Here is a 17333-nt window from a genome sequence, read left to right as displayed (position 1 = left end):
TTCTGAATGTTCATAAGAATTTCTCCGGCCTCCTGATTGACTTTGGAGTTTTGCATCTTGGGAGAGAAAGTGATGGCATTAGCATTTTTAAGTGGATTGATCACATAAACCTTTTCTCTCCCAACCCCACCCCTGCCCTCCTCCCTTCCCCACACTCAAGAATTTTGCTGGCTGTTTAAGTCTGTGACCTTATTTTTCCTGATCTTTAACTTAACTGTTTTAGAGCATCTCTGGACGTCTGTATTTTTAATTTTTTTTATTTTTTTATTTTTTTATTTTTAATCTTTCATTTGTTAAATTTTTAAACTGTGCTGCAATAAAATGTGTGTGGTACTACTTAGCACCTATGACGGTGATGGCATTTTCCCAGAAAGCCATCTCTGTCCTGTTTCCCTTAAAGTCCCATCCTGCTTTTCCTGTACACTGCCCCTCACAAACCACAAGCTGCAGCAACATGGATGCCCAGCCTGGAGCAGCAGCAGCCAGGATGACCTGGAGCCAGGGGGGCCATCGGAACAGATGCACACCCTTCCTGGGTGATGGTAAGAGGTGTGAGGTCCACTTGGTTTCATTACAAAGATTAGGAAATACACCCATTTAAACTTAGTTGGTCTGGTATAGGTGACAGCTTCTGGAAATGCTTCAGTTGTATGTGTATATCTTGAGATGTTTCCTAAGGGAGGCCATCTCAGTTATTTTTAAACTAATGGAGTAATCTAAGTAGTTGATTTGGGCCGATTGAGAAGCGTTGATAATGATAGCAGCTGGAGTTTACCTGTACCTTAAAGTGAAAATGATTTATTTTGATAATTAGCAAAAACAAGGCAAGAATGTATTAGGCAGTCCTTTTTCCTAGATGAGTACAAGTTATTAAAATTTTCTGTTTTAGATTGCTTTGTGTTTAGTTTTTTTAGTCATTAATTTTAAAACATGAATCAAACCACAAAAGACCTGCTTATTAAAATGCTATCACTGAAAGCTTTTTTAAAATTTGAGAGAAGAGTAGGTATGCGTTTTAACCTCAGAAAGCAGGGGAATTTGTTGATCTCTAGCCAAATTAAGAAGGTGCTAGAGTTGATGCTTTTTTCAGTGATGACTGGAGGCCCAGTTAGATAATGGGGAATCCAGCCCTGGTGACACAGTGGTTAAGAGTTCGGCTGCTGTCGAAAAGGTTGGCATTTCGAATCCATCAGCTACTTCTTGAAACCCCTATGGGACAGTTCTATCCTGTCCTGTAGGGTTGCTGTGAGTCAGTATTGACAAAGGAAGCGGGTTTGGTTTTAGTTTAGTATGTATGTTCCCAAGGATAGTAGGAAGGGATGAGTCTGGGTCTATTAACATGAGTAATGCAGGGATTAATCGAGGATGTGGGTAGGAAAGGAGTTAAGAACTTTAACAATCCATAGTGTTTTGATTTACTGGCTGAAGTAGAAAATTTGGTAACGTTTTGATTTCATTTATTTTGATAACCCATCTTTTCTAATAAATTTTGAGCCAAGGGGCTGTGTGGAATGCTTTTTGAAAGCATATTCAGTGTTGAGAGTAGTAGGACAAATCACATACTTGTCCTCCTTTCCTCACCTGGACCAGAAAGAGTATGTAGCCTGGTTGTTGTGAACACTGGAGCACAGAATGAGAGGAGGTTAAAGCCAAAGGGTCTAAGGTTATCTGGAAGAGGAATGGGGGTCTTTTTTTGAGCATATGTCTGAGTTTTACTGAGTCTTCTCTTACATAAGAACTATTTCTACTTTCGGTGTCATTGTGTGGTTGCTGTTTACTATTCTTTTATGGATCATGCTTTTCTGGTTTTGGTACAGAGATACAATGGTTCCTTTCTAATAAGGGAGATAGTTGAACATGGAGTTAACAGTGTTACTGTGTGCTTAGAGAAAAGCACGAGTCCTAAAAGCATGCAGAAAAAGTACTGCCCCTCACAAACCAAAAGGACCTTTAAGAAATCAGAGAATGCTTTTAAGAGGAAATGAGCTCTGTCTTGAGTTGAGACCAGATCACAGAAATTTGAATGCCACTCCAAGGAGTTTGTATTTTATCTATAAATCAGTGGTGAGCCATTGAAATAAACTGGATGTTGTCGTTTTTAGAAATGTCATGCTGATAAATGTGGAAATGGCTTAGAGGAGGATGAGATTGGAAGCAGGAGATAAATAACGCTATTACAATCCAAAGAAAAAAATAATCTGGCTTGGGCAAAAGTGGTAATGGGATTGAAGAGAAGAAGGGAGAAGTTTAGCAGGATTTGGTGGTGGATGTGATAAGCTGTATACGAAGAAGGTTTCTAGCTTCTGGTATGAAGATGACAGTTAAGGAATGTAAAAGAAGGGAGCAGGTTAGGATGGAGACGTAGGGTAGAGAAAAGTTTTTAAAACATTGAACTTTGAGGTGTTTGTGGAACATTTAGGTGGAGACATTTATTCATTAACCAAGTGGTTACTCAAAGTCACGATTAGGTTTGGGCATATAGGAATGAACAAAAGGAAATATTGTTCTCTGACCTTTTGGACGTTAGAGACCATTGAAGAAAGAAGTGTAGTAAACAGATAGCACTTTAATAATCTAAAAGAAAAGAACAGGATCTGTGGGATGATGGCGAGGGAACCATTTTAGAATATGGTGAACTGCTGTTGAAGTTGAGACCTGAAAGGGGAATATCACGTAAAAGTTCAGATACGGAGGACAAAACATTGGTCTCTGAGAAAGAAGTACTACTGGTGAATGCATAGAATAGATGGAGTGGTAGAGCAAGGGCCAAGCATTCATAGTACAGGACCTGATAGGGCCATGTTTAAGATTTAGGTTATTTTGGGCACAATGGAGTATGTTAAACTTTTGAGAGTAGGGGGATCTGATTTCTCAGAAAATTGTTTCCGGCTGCTGTGTGGGGAATGTTAATAAGGGCAAAGAATGGAAGTAGGTAATGAAGTTAGGAGACATTAGAGTAGGCCACTGTCTCTGTCTCTTGAATGGAGTAATCTTAGTCCTGAGAATACTTGTCCTGAATTTTCGTATCATTTTTTCTTTGAAAGTATAAACAGCAAATATAATTAATCTGAAGAGGGTAGATTGGGTGAAAACTATCTTTGTGGTATAATTTTATAGTTTTTTAATATGACATTTTTTTAGGGAAATAAATTTTTTAAATGAGTTTAAATTAAAAAAATTAAAGTTATTTTCTGTGATACCCCTGTTGGGGCAGACGTAATATATGTTATTTAATAAATTTATTGTGCTTTAAGAGAAAGTTTACAAATCAAGTCAGTCTCTCATACAAAAGTTATACACACCTTGTTATTCATTCCTGGCTCCTCTCTGCCTAATGAGACAGCACATTCCTCCTCTCCACCCAGGATTCCTCCTGTCCATTCAGCCAGCTCCTGTCCGCATCTTCTCATCTTTCCTCCAGATAGGAGTTGCCTACATAGTCTCATGTGTCTACTTAAGCCAAGAAGCTCACTCCTCACCACTATCATTATCTGTTTTATAGTCCAGTACAATCCCTGTCTAAAGAGTTGGCTTTGGGAATGGTTGCAGTCTTGAGCTAACAAAGGGTCTGGGGACCATGACCTCCAGGTTCCTTCTAGTCTCAGTCATACCTTTAAGCCTGTTGTTTTAATGAGAATTTGAGATCTGCGTCCCACTGTTCTTCTGCTCCATCAGGGATTCTTTGTTGTGTTCCCTGTCAGGGCAGTGATCAGTGGTAGCCAGGCACCATCCAGTTCTTCTGAGCAGACATATTTCCATTCTGATTTGAAAGGGAAAACGAAGTACATCTTCATTTTTTCCTTTCAGAAGTAATATCTGAACACTTTACCATATGTCCACCATTGTTATAAATTGTTTAACTTGTGTTAACTTATTTAAGCATCACCATAACCTTGAATGCATGCTGTACCACATTTTAGAGATAAGAATATTGAAGCATGCAATTAAAAAAAATTGCCCAAAGCTAGATATACCTAATAAATAGCGTTGATTCAACCCAGGCAGATTATGGGCTGCTAACCTAAAGGTTGGAGGTTCAAGGTGACCCGTAGATGCCTTAAAAGAAAGGCATGGTGATATTTTTGAAAAATCAGCTGTTGAAAAGCCCTGTGGAGCACAGTTCTGTTCTGACACATGGGGTTGCTATGAGTCAGAAACGGCTCTACGGTGACTGGTTAAGTAAGCCTATAGATTTGAACTCCTGATCAGATTGTTGTGATCATTGTGATATCTTAAATATTCTAAAAAACCCACGTTTTGGTTAAATTTGGATAAAGTACTAAAAAAACTACTCTAGACTTAAACTTTTAATAGTTTTTAAACAAAATATGGGTATATATTTAGACTTTTAATGCACAGAACCTGAAGTGGCATGAAGTGTTGTTATCCAAGATAGTAAATGATTTAGATAGATTTAGCTTTGTGGTGTAACTTTATGGTCTTTGAATATGATGGCATTCTTTTAGGGAAGTAAACAAATTTTTAAGAAGGGTTTCAACTTTAAAAAGTGATATAATTTTTTTTAAAAAAACCATGCCCACAGGGGATGTGTTAACTCTAGTAGTCTTTTTTTTGATCCTCACCTTGCTTGACTTAATTGGTGTCGTTTAACCAGTTAAGCACTCTTTTTTTGTGTGTGTGTGCTGTAAGTGAAAGTTGACAAATCAAGTCAGTCCTTCACACAAAAACTTACGTACACCTTCATATGTACGCCCAGTTGCTCTCCCCGTAATGAGACAACCTGCTCCCTCCCTCCACTCTTCTCTTTTCATGTCCATTTCACCAGCTTCTAACCCCTTCTACCCTCTCATCTCCCCTCCAGGGAGGAGATGCCAACATAGTCTCAAGTGTCCACCTGATCCAAGAAGCTCCTTCCTCACCAGCATCCCTCTCCAACTCATTGTCCAGTCCAATCCATGCCTGAAGAGTTGGCTTTGGGAATGGTTCCTGTCTTGGGTCAACAGAAGGTCTCGGGGCTGTGACTACCGGGGTCCTTCTAGTCTCAGTCAGACCATTAAGTCTGGTCTTTTTATGAGAATTTGGGGTCTGCATCCCACTGCGCTCCTACTCCCTCAGGGGTTCTGTGTTGTGTTCCCTATCAGGGCAGTCACTGGTTGTAGCTGGGCACCATCTAGCTCTTCTGGTTTCAGGCTGATGTAGTCTGTGGTTTATGTGGCCCTTTCTGTCTCATGGGCTCGTAACTACCTTGTGTCCTTGGGTGTTCTTCATTCTCCTTTGATCCAGGTGGGTTGAGACCAATTGATGCATCTTAGATGGCCACTTGCTAGTGTTTAAGACCCCAGACAGCTCTCTCCGGGGTGGGATGCAGAATGTTTACGCCAATTGACTTAGCTGTCCCTTGAAACCATGGTCCTGAAACCCCTGGCCCTGCTACGCTGGCCTTCGAAGCATTCAGTTTATTCAGGAAACTTGTTTGCTTTTGGTTTAGTCCAGTTGGGCTGACCTTACCTGTATTGTGTATTATTTTTTCTGTCACCTAAAGTAGTTCTTATCTACTACCTCAATAGTGAATACCTCTCTCCCACCCTTCCTCCCTCCCCCCTCTCGTAACCATCAAAGAATATTTTCTTTTCTGTTTAAACTATTTGTTTAGTTCTTGTAATAGTGGTCTTATACAATATTTGTCCTTTTTCACCTGACTAATTTCACTCACTTTAATGCCTTCCAGGTTCCTCCATGTTATTGATGCATACTATTCCACTGTGTGAATATACCATAATTTATTTAACCATTCATCCGTTGATGGGCACTTCGGTTGCTTCAATCTTTTTGCTATTGGAAACAGTGCTGCAATAAACATTGGTGTGCATATATCTGTTCGTGTAAAGGCTCTTATTTCTCTAGGATATATTCCGAGAAGTGGGATTGCTGGATCGTGTGGTAGTTCTATTTCTAACTTTTTAAGGAAGTGCCAAATCTATTTCCAAAGTGGATGTACCATTTGACATTCCCACCAGCAGTACATAAGTGTTCCAATCTTTCCACAGCCTCTCCAACATTTATTGTTTTGTGTTTTTTGGATTAATGCCAGCCTTGTTGGAGTGAGATGAAATCTCATTGTAGTTTTGATTTGCATTTCTCTAATGGCTAATGATCGTGAACATTTCCTTGTGTGTCTGTTAGCTACCTGAATGTCTTTTTTAGTGAAGTGTCTATTCATAATCTCTTGCCCATTTTTTAATTGGGTTGTTATTTTTTAGCAGTTGAGTTTTTGCAGTATCGTGTTGATTTTAGAGATTGGAAATGTCATAGCTAAAAACTTTTTCCCGGTCTGTAGGTAGTCTTTTTATTACTCTTTTGGTGAAGTCTTTGAATGAGCATAGATGTTTGATTTTTAGGAGCTCCCAGTTATCTAGTTTTTCATCTGCGTTCTTTGTAACGTTTTCTATACTGTTCATGCTATGTATTAGGGCTCCTAACGCCCCTATTTTTTCTTCCATGATCTTTATCATTTTAGATTTTATATATAGGTCTTTGATCCATTTTGAACTCGTTTTTGTCAAGCACTGTTTTTGAAACATTTTCACTTCACTTACAGGTTTCTGTTGTATGGTTCTGGCTGTTCCTTCTCTTCTGTTGGAGTGCCCTGTGGTTCCATCCTCCTACTACCCTTTTCTCTCCACTCTTAATTCCTGGGCCATTCGATTCGTGGATGATTTTACATACACCTATAAGCTGATGACACTCATACTTACTTCACCAGCTTGGACTTCTCTCCTGAATTATGTACCCATTTACCTCCTTCACAGCTCCCTTGAATGCCAAATAAGTGTATCAACTTAAAGTCAGAAGCTAGGTTCCTGCTATTCCTTCAAACCAGTTTCCTTTATACTGTTGCCCTTTTCAGTTAACAAAACTCCAGTTTTTGTGTTATTTAGGACAAAGACTTTGGTTTATACCTCACCTTTGCCATATTGGAAAATATTGTCAGCTCTTCCTTTAAAATACAGTTCACCACCCCTACTTGCCACCTTTATCTTTCCTGCTTTACTGCAGTAGATTCCCATTTCTTTGCCCCTCTTCACACAGTCTGTTCTCCTTGTGGTAGCTGGATTGAGCCTGTTACATGTAATGCTTGAAAAATCTAATGCTTGAGTTTCCATTTAACTCACCTAACATCAGCATTTTACCGTGATTTACAAGACTATCCATGATCTGAGTGCCTCACTCCCCCTAGTATTGATATACTCTGCTCTAGCCACACTGATCTCTGTACTGTGCACAGTAAATTAGGTTCCCACGTGACAGTTTCTAGACATGTTGTTCAGTGACATTTCCAGTTTCCCTGCCCACCAACTTTTTGTCTTTGTTTTAGTGTAAATGTTGACCTTTTGGTCTCATGTTTTTTTTTTTAAGTAGAGCACCGTACTAATGTACTAATCTCACAGAGTGTTTGAAAAGTATCTGTAATACTTCTGAGAAGTATCCATAATTTTGTCTTCTATGATTATATGTGCTTGCACACATATATCTGTACTTATATGATGTATAAGTGCACACGTGTATACACCCGTACCTGCCTGTATATCTTTGTGCCTACACACATGCATATGTGACCGTACACTTGTTTTTTGACTTAAAGTGTTTTGAACACACTAGATATGCTCCTACCTCAAGGTTTGTGCTTGGAATTCCTTCCCCCAGGCATTCATAAGGTTAGTTTCTTCAATTCTTTTAGGTTTTTAATCAAAAGATACCACCTCAGTGATGTGTTCTCTCTCAGCCCTTCTAACCCTCCTTCTAAATACTCTTTTAGCACTTTTCACCAGCTTACCTACTGTGGTGTTGTTGGTTGCTGTTCAGATAAACGTGACTCATAGTGACTTCACGTGTGCAGAGTAGAACTGCTTCATAGGATTTTCAAGGCCATGACCTTTTGGGAGCACATTGCCAGGCCTGTCTTCTGAGGTGCCTGTAGGTGGATTTGAACCACCAACCTTCCAGATGTCCTCTAGTCCGTTAAGGCTACGTCTTACAAATAGTTTGTTTTCTCACTAAAGAATAAAGAAGAAAAAAAAAGTAGTAGTAGTTGAGTAAGTGCTTAATCCTTTGCACTACCCAGGGAGTCCTTCACCTAATACAGAACCTAATTTTCTATTAACTTTGTTATCATATGTCTACCCTGCATTAGAATGTAAGGTTCAATGTAGGGCTTTTTCTCTTTTGTTTACTGCTGGATTTATAATTCCAAGAATGTTGCTTGACTTGTAGTAGGAGCTGAGTAAATACATGTTGTTAGGATGTGCATAAGAATATGTAAGCAGAAAGGTCTGGAAGGAGGTATGCCAAACATTTTAGTCTCCACTGGGCTAGGAGGTGGGATTTAGGAGGCTAGAAAGGAAACTTGCTTTGTGAGCTTACAGATTCTTACAATATTAAAATGAGCTATGTAGTAGTATCTTACTTCTAATTAAAAAAACTTAAAACTCTTTATAGTAGATACACTTCACCTCTTTATCCTGAGTCCATGTCTGGGTATAAATAGCATATTGTCCCAGCCTGTGTAGTAGGGATTTAGTAAGCAGTGTTGATAGTTAAATTGAAAAACAGCCTTAAAATAGAGCTGTCAGGTTAGCAGTTACACATACTGTTGCTGTGTTGCTTGTGATAGGGCTTTAATGAAAAATTGGAAGAACTTTACCTTTTTTTTTTTTTATTCTCTAGTGAGAACCAAAAAAAAACCCATTGCCGTAGAGACAGTTCTAACCCATAGCCACTCTTAAAGGACAGTAGAACTGCCCCATAGGGTTTCCAAGGAGCACCTGATGAATTTGAACTATCAGCCTTTTGGTTAGTCTTAACAGATAAGAGAACATCTGAAAATTTTCTTTCTTCCTATCAAGTCTGATTTTATTTTCACCAGTATGAAATATTCTTTGTGTTCCCATTTGGATTAACGTGTGACATTCTGTGTGGCACAAATGGTTAAGTACTTAACTACTAGCTGAAAGGTTGGTGGTTCGAACCCACCCAGAAGCGTCAGACAGACCTGATGACCTACTTCCAAAAGGCCACAGCCTTGAAAACACTATGGAACAGTTCTACTCTGTACGCATGGGGTTGCAATGAGTCAGAATTGACTAACAACAACATGACTCCCCAGTTAAGTTAGAAGCTAATACAACTTTTTAGGAGTTTATTGAACTAGACTTAGATTTTTCCAGCTAGTACCGAGTAACATTTAGGAATAGCTCAGTTGAGTACATGTTAAGCAAAATTTTACCTCTAGCCCTCCTACTAAAATTCTCTTTTCTGAAGATGCTAAAGCCACTTAATAGACATATTATGCATTGTCCTTTCTTATATATTAATCCTTTAAATACAGTCATTTTCACCCACGCGACTTTGGTTTTTAAAACTTTATGGCTAAAATTGAGGTAGAAAAGTATGCTTTCTAAAGGAAGTTTTTTCCTTAGTGTTGTCCTTGAAGACTTGTTGACTTTGTAAGTTGGGATTATGCAGCGATTTTTGCTGTATTTCAGGTGTAGTTTAATTGAAATTGAAAAGGGAGGCCGAAGTCAAGTGACTAAGATTGGTGTGAATTTTTAAGAGAATTTCAAAAATACAAATGAGCAAAAAAAAGACAATTCAGCAATCCAAAGATAAATGTTTTGATGTGTAAGGTTTTTTTTATCCATATGTACTTGAAAAAAGTTATGCCACGTACTATAATTTTTTTAAACTTAACATGAACATCTTGTGTGAGCTACAGATGTCTAGAAATTTTAATAACACAGAACTACATTGCACAGTTGTGTAGTATTTTATTTAACTAATAGTCTATTGTTGGGCCCTTAGGATTTTCCCAATTTTTTTCCTTTTTATTACTAAGATTTTGTAAATATCTTTATTTCCTCAGAATTAAGCCCCAGAAGTATACTTGAGCATTATATGTATACTTGAGCATTATATGTATACTTGAATGATATATGTGCATTTTTAAGATTTTTTAATTGATGTTGTTTTCCTAAAAGGTGACAGTTCACTTGCTGGCAGTATAAGAGTGACTACTTAATGCTTGCTTCTGGCTTTGTGAATTACTTGGGTCTTTTACGTATGTATGTATAATATTTCAAGGTTGTCCTTGTCTTATTTATCCTATTCAGTATCTGAAGTGTTTGATAAGTCATTGAATTGAACAGCAAAAATATTTACAGAGAATTTCTGAGTGAAACATTGATACCATGTTGATTAGATTTTTGTGTATGGTTTGAGGTCCACATGTAATTTTTATTTTCATATGTGTATTTATATATTTGGTGCTACCTTTTAGTGGTGAAAAAAAAAATTTCAAACATACACAAAAGGGAGAATAATGTAACAAGTCCCCATGCACTTGTCAATCTATCTGGCTTTAAAAATTAATCCTTGGCCAATCTTGTTTCATCTGTACCTGCGTCCGCCCTTCCCCCTTGTTGTTTTGGAGCAAATCTTTAACATACTTCATCTGTAGGTATTTCAGTATGTATCTTTAAAAAGTAAGGACTTAATAATAAAATAACCACCATCATCACACAAAAAGCATTTTGTTAATATAACTTTTTTTAATTAAAGCTGCTGTGAAAATTTGTGAACATTGTGTATGGATGTATTTTTTTATTTCTCTTGGGTAAATACCTTGAATGGAATTGCAGAATTATACAGTAACTATATGTTTAACTTTTTAAGACCCTGCCAAACTGTACCTTACTGAATTTTTGCCTACTAGTTGTATCACTCAAAAGAGGGTTAATTAATACATTTTAAGGCCCTAAAATATTACACCGAGGACTGAGTAAACAAACAAAAAAATCCCAAACCAATTGACAAGTCAGTTCTGACTTAGCGACCATATATATAGTACAGAGTAGAGCTGCCCCATAGAGTTTCCAAGGAGCACCTGGTAGATTTGAAGTGCTGACCTTTTGGTTAGCAGCCATAGCTCTTAATCACTATGCCACCAGGGTTTCCAAGGACTGAGTAAGGCCTTTCCTAATTCCAAATAACCAAATATCGAATTCAGAATAACCAGAGCTCTGATTGCACTGTATTATATAGTTTTATTTTTAAATTCTCAGATTTGTATAGAATCCCATGTTTTAGCTGCTTAGTTAGGTTTGAGTGCTGGAAGAATCTTGTGGTAAATTTTAAGTCCGATTTCTTTATTAAAAGATTACTCAGGGGTGCTAAATTATTTTGCTGTTCTGGTCCAAAATCTTTTATCCACAGTTCAGAGATGCCAAAAACCCTGAAAACTAAAGTTTTTCTTCAGTTTAACACACATTTAGCTACAAAATGTCACCTCAATTAACACGAGTTTATTTATAGTCTGCGTGTGTGTTACATTTAGTGGTGTCGTTAGGTGCCATCGAGTTGGTTCCAACTCATAGCGACCCTACGCTATGAGTCCTGCACCATCCTCACAATCGTTATGCTTGAGCTCATTGTTGCAGCCGCTGTGTCAGTCTACCTCGTTGAGGGTCTTCCTCTTTTCCACTGACCCTGTACTTTGCCAAGCATGATGTCCTCCAGAGACTGATCCCTTCTGACAGCATGTCCAAAGTATGTAAGATGCAGTCTCGCCATCCTTGCTTCTAAGGAGCATTCTGGTTGTACTTCTTCCAAAACAGCTTTATTTATTTTTCTGGCAGTCCATAGTTTATTCAGTATTCTTCACCAACACCACAATTCAAAGGCATCAGTTCTTTGGTCTTCCTTATTCGTTGTCCAGCTTTCACATGCATGTGACATGATTGAAAATACCATGGCTTGGGTCAGCGCACCTTAGTCTTCGAGGTGACATCTTCGTTCAACACTTAGAAGAGGTCCTTTGCAGCAGATTTACCCAGTGCAATGCAATGCGTCTTTTGATTTCTTGACTGCTGTTTCCATGGCTGTTGATTGTGGATCCAAGTAAAATGAAATCCTTGACAACTTCAGTCTTTTCTCCATTTATCATGATGTTGCTCATTGGTCCAGTTGTGAGGATTTTCGTTTTCTTTATGTTGAGGTGTAATCCATACTGAAGGCTGTGGTCTTTGAACTTCATTTGTAAGTAGTTCAAGTCCTCTTCACTTTGAGCAAGCAAGGTTGTGTCATCTGCATAACGCAGGTTGTTAATGAGTCTTCCTCCAATCCTGATGCCTCATTCTTCTTCATATACTCCAGCTTCTCAGATTATTTGCTCAGCATACAGATTGAATAGGTATGGTGAAAGAATACAACCCTGGCATACACCTTTCCTGACTTTAAACCAATCAGTATCTCCTTGTTCTGTCCGAACAACTGCCTCTTGATCTAATCCTATTTCACTGCAGAAATATTAATATATTTAATTTGATATTTGAGTATTTCCACATATCCCACTGGGGTGTTATCTAACAGAAAAGCACAATATTCATTTCTGAAATCTGAGAAGTCCTGATTTTTCAAACACATTGACTGTAAGTGTTCTGATAAGGGATTGTAGGTCATAGTAGACTCCGATGCTCAGTTTGAGGTCCCTGATATAACTGAAACTTTCTACAAGGATAATAGGAAATGAAGTCTTGTGAATAAGTATCATTGACACCTGCTGTTGAGAATATGGAAACCTTGGTGGCGGAGTGGTTAAGTGCTATGGCTGCTAACCAAAGGGTCAGCAGTTCAAATCCACCAGGCATTCCTTGGAAACTTTATGGGGCAGTTCTCTGTCCTGTGGGGTCACTGTGAGTTGGAATCGACTCGATGACACTGGATTTGGTTTCGGTTTTTTTATTGAGAATATCGTCTGTGTTCCAGTATCATCATCATCTGAGTCACACACACTAGCCTGGAACTGGCGATGCACGTGAAGGAGAAGCACTGGTCAGGCACTTACATGCTTGGAAATTAAAGATTTTGGTGGACTTGCTGGCAAGAGTGTTTTTGATGTTTGGAGGGAATGTTGAAGACCACTGTGTGGCCACATTTTATGTGAATTTGAAATAATGCAATATAAAAAAATGACTTATTTCATGTGCAAAATCTGAAATAATGACATCCCCAAATTAAAAACAGACAAGAACCAAATAATCTCAAAAGCAGGCAGGATGAATAAATGGTGATGCCACTTAAACTAGTAGTCAGAAGTGCATGAAATATGTCCATTTTGAATTATCTGAGCTCTTAATGCAGCCAGTATACCTGGCATAGCATGACCAGTCTATACTTTTTGGTGATAAATGGTAGCTGATGAAAAGATTCACACACATTCACAAACCCTAATTTTGTAGACAAGCTAGATCTTTGCCAAATGATAATTTTCTTCTTTTCTCTACCTTTTTAAAGAAAATATTCAAACATGGCAGAAAAGTATAATGAATTCCTGTATTCTTTCCACCTAGATTGGTGTACTTTTCACCTAGATTGCCATATTTGCTTTTTATTTCAGTAATTTTTGTTGAGCCATTTGAAAGGAAATAGACTTAGGACAAGGACACTTAACCCCTAAATTCTCCATACCAGAGGTTTTCACAGTAACCATTTTGTTTCTCTTATTAGCACTGGTTTTCAGTTATATTTGAAATAATAGATCCTTCTATTTTTTTTTTTTTTTTGTATGTTCATTATTTCTGTATATTGCATATGCTCTTGTTTTAGTTCCTGGTCAAAATTGAGGTTATGAAGTAATTTTGAAGTGTTGACCTTGATTCTTTCCTTATTGAAAACAGTCTTTTACATATTCCTAATGCTTGTTTATAAGAGCCTCGGTGGCACGGGGTTAAGTGTTTGGCTGCTGGCTACTAACCTAAAGGTTGATGGTTCAGACGCATCCAGCAACTCTGGGAAAAAGACCTGGTAAAAAAAGCCCTCTGGACAGTTCTGCTGTGTCACATGGGGTCACTCTGAGTCTAAACCAACTTGACAGCACCCAGCAACAGCAATGCTTGTTTGATCCTTAAAGGTTTAGGAATTCATTTCCAATAGTGAGTAAATGTTGTTTGCTGATAGGGAGTTTTGCTACGTAGGAGAGAAGCTGCTCTAGTTAAGAATTATGACAGGCTCTAAAATGCTGTTCATTTTTTTTCTTGAGTCTGATGCAGCATAGAAACACAGCACTAACACTAGCACAGGTGACTTTGAATGTTGAGGTCTGTTCTTTGGAGTTCTGAATGACTAAGAGACCCTAAATTATGAAGTACAATATTCAGTGAGAATTTGGAGTTTCACTTTGTTGTTAGGTGCTGTCGAGTTGGTTCCACCTCATAGTGACCCTGTGTACAACAGAGTGAAACACTGCCCGGTTCTGTGCCATCCTTACAATCTTTGCTATGCTTGAGCCCATTGCTGTAGCCACTGTGTCAGTCCATCTCTTTAAGAGTCCCTCTTTTTTGCTGACCCTCCACTTTACCAAGCATGATGTCCTTTTCCAGGGACAGTCCCTCCTGATAACATGTCCAAAATACGTGAGACGTAGTCTCAACCATCCTTACTTCTAAGGAGTATTCTTCCAAGACAGATGTGTTTGTTGTTCTAGCAGTCCATGGTATATTCAGTATTCTTTGAAACACCGTAATTCAAAGGCATCAATTCTTCTTTGGTTGTCCTTATTCATTGCCCAACTTTATCATGCATGTAAGGCAGTTGAAAACACCAGGGCTTCAGTCAGGTGCACCTTAGTCCTCAAAGTGACGTCTTTGCATTTTAACACTTTTAAAGAGATCTTTTGTAGCAGATTTGCCCTACATGGGACATCATCTGATTTCTTGGTTGCTATTTCCATGGGCAGTGATTGTCGATCCAAGTAGAATAAGATGTCTGTTTCCTTGCATTTATATAGTTCTGAATTGCCCTAAATTTCCAGCTTCTGCTTAGGGATTTATAGAAATACTTTGCTGACTCTAGGTCAACTGTACATTGTAATTATAAATTCCAAAGTAGCATTCAGCTATCCTTTCAGAATGAAAATTTTTAATTTTTCTTCTGTTATGCGGGCAATATGTGTCCTTAAAGAAAAATTGGGAAATAATATAGAATAAAAAACAGTAGTTAAAAACTTCAGTCTCACCCCTTCTTGAGATGTCTGCTAACATTTGAGTATAACCTTATAACTTGTATATATGCTTCTTAACATATCTTGAACATTTTTCAGTGTCAGTACAGTGTCATTTTAAAATAATTGCTTGCGTGCCATTGGATTCATGTAGTGAAATTTATTTCACCAGTCTCACAGTCATGATCTGTTTTATAATTTTTCACTGTTAATATATTCACATCCTTGTTTCTTTCTGATAAATTCTCAAAAGTGAGACAATCGAGTGAAAGAATATGCAGTTTTAAAGCTTTTAATAAAATAGTCAGATTGTCCTTTGGGAATATAATACCAGTTCATACTATCAGAAGTATAAAAATGACCATTTCTGTTGACCCCTGCCTACAGTAGATATTATACTTAAAGGTTGTTTTTGCCTGTTTGTTAGGTGAACTGTGGCATTTGGTTTAATTCCTATTTCATTTATTGTGCTGTTGATTTTTTTTTTTTTTTAGTCTTCATGGATTTAACCTTTAGTAATATTTGTTAATCACTCATTCATTTTGTTGGCTCATTTTTTGTGACATTCCAATAATAGTAAATGATGTAGCAGCAGCAGCAGTGCTTACTATGTGGCAGGCATCATATTCAGTGCTTTCTGTATCTTCTTTCATTTAAGCCTCATAACTACCCTGTGAGACAAGTACTATCAATCTGGTTTTTAAAGAGAGAGGTTTCCTGAAGGGAAGGACGTATCACTAGTAAGTGGTTGAGCTTGAAGTTGAAACAGATTCGTCTGATCCCAGAGCCTCTGCGTTCTTAACCATTAGGCTGTATTTATTATTTTCATAAAATTTAAATACAATACTAAGGACTTAAATTGTGGATAAATACGTATTGCAGTTCTTCATTTATGGTGTATTTGGGGTGGGATATTTTGTATTTTTATGTTCTATTCAGCAGGTTCCCATCTCAGGGTTGTTAGAGTCTAATTCACTATTTTAAATGAAGTTTGGTCGTGGCGGATATGGCTTGAATTTGTGGAGATAGATGTCTTGGAATCTACTTTTTCAGTTAAAAATTTTTTGAAAGTACATACTAAATTTTAAAGCTGTTAACTTGGATCCTGTTTAAAATACAGTTAAAGTGGAGCTTTTTAAGATACAGAAGATAGGCAGAAGGGCATCTCAGTTGGAATATAACATGAGAAGAGCTTTAGCTATTGAAGAAAATGTGTTTTAATTTTATTAAACTTTTAAAAATGACTTGGATGAATCTCCTGAGGACAATTTGAACAAATCAGTAAAGGATATTTGAGAGGGGTTGTTAATACTTTGTAGAACAGAATCAAAGTCTCGGATTTTCTTCAGGATGGAACCAGGGACTATGAACTGAGTATCAAAAGATAAAATATTATATGGAATGTAAAGCCCTTGGTGTAAAGAAACCCAACAAAAAAGTTGTCTGAGTGCAGGAGATAAGCATTATAATAGAACCAGTGATTAAGAATTAGGGCTTTTACTTAACAGTGAATTCAACATGTCTTGACAATGCCAATGTTAGAAATAATAATAGCAACTGGATAGCATCCAGAGTTTGTACCACTCTTAATCATCCAAGAGCATCTAAATTTGGACTACTGTGTTGAAAAGGACGTTCACAAATTGTTATACTTGGTAAAAGGCAAGTCTTGTTTTAATATAAGATGGCCAGAATAGGGGACAGTTTGAATAAGATATTTTAGGACAAAGGAAAAAAAAATTAATTGGATCGGTAATGAACGGACATTAAAGAGAATAGCTGTGGAAAGAAACCTAGAAGAGTGGAATTAATTTTTAGAATTAGCTTTTGGTTCTCAGCACCCAGACGTTGGTGACAGTTCAGAGACTTGGTCATTGTGGGTTGTCCCGGACATTGTAGAAGGAATTTAAGCATCCTGTAAGAAATTTGGGGAGCAAATGATTTAAGTTTTTTCTATTGTTGAGGTTGTGGGAATGTATTCTTTCAGACCTTCGTTAGATAGTTTGGTGCATTATGTTACCAGTTTATACAGGAGAACGTACTTAATAAAGAAAACTTCAATAAAATGAAGAAAATACATCAGTACTCAAAGATAACTGCTGTTATCATCTTGGTGTTTTGGTCCAGTCTTTATCTGTATATATTATTGTATGTCGTTTAGAACCTCTGTAGTATAAACAGGAAGCCCTGATGGTGCAGTGGTTAAGGCATTCGACTGCTAATCGAAAGGTAGGTGGTTTGAAACCACCAGCGGCTTTGTAGGAGAAAGACGTGGCCGTCGGCTTGCTTATGAGATTTACAGCCTTGGAAACCCTTTGGA

At 37.6% G+C, this 17333-nt stretch overlaps 1 protein-coding gene across 13 annotated transcripts in view; it reads left to right on the top strand.

The window, feature by feature from the left end:
• HNRNPC (heterogeneous nuclear ribonucleoprotein C) overlaps window positions 1-17333 on the top strand; it is a 61789-nt gene that overhangs the window by 4444 nt on the left and 40012 nt on the right. Inside the window, exon 1 of one of the 13 annotated variants that reach the window (XM_010600988.3) lies at window positions 401-542. The exons of 11 other annotated variants lie outside the window; for them this stretch is intronic. The gene's annotated coding sequence lies outside the window, so the exon portion shown is untranslated. Of the gene's footprint in view, window positions 1-400; window positions 550-17333 lie in introns of those variants that run through there. One more of the 13 variants, XM_023540636.2, reaches the window with a different exon arrangement.

Source organism: Loxodonta africana, chromosome 10 (genome assembly GCF_030014295.1).
Source record: "Loxodonta africana isolate mLoxAfr1 chromosome 10, mLoxAfr1.hap2, whole genome shotgun sequence".
Classification (NCBI taxonomy): Eukaryota; Metazoa; Chordata; class Mammalia; order Proboscidea; family Elephantidae; genus Loxodonta; species Loxodonta africana.
This window is presented reverse-complemented; position numbering and strand designations above follow the sequence as displayed.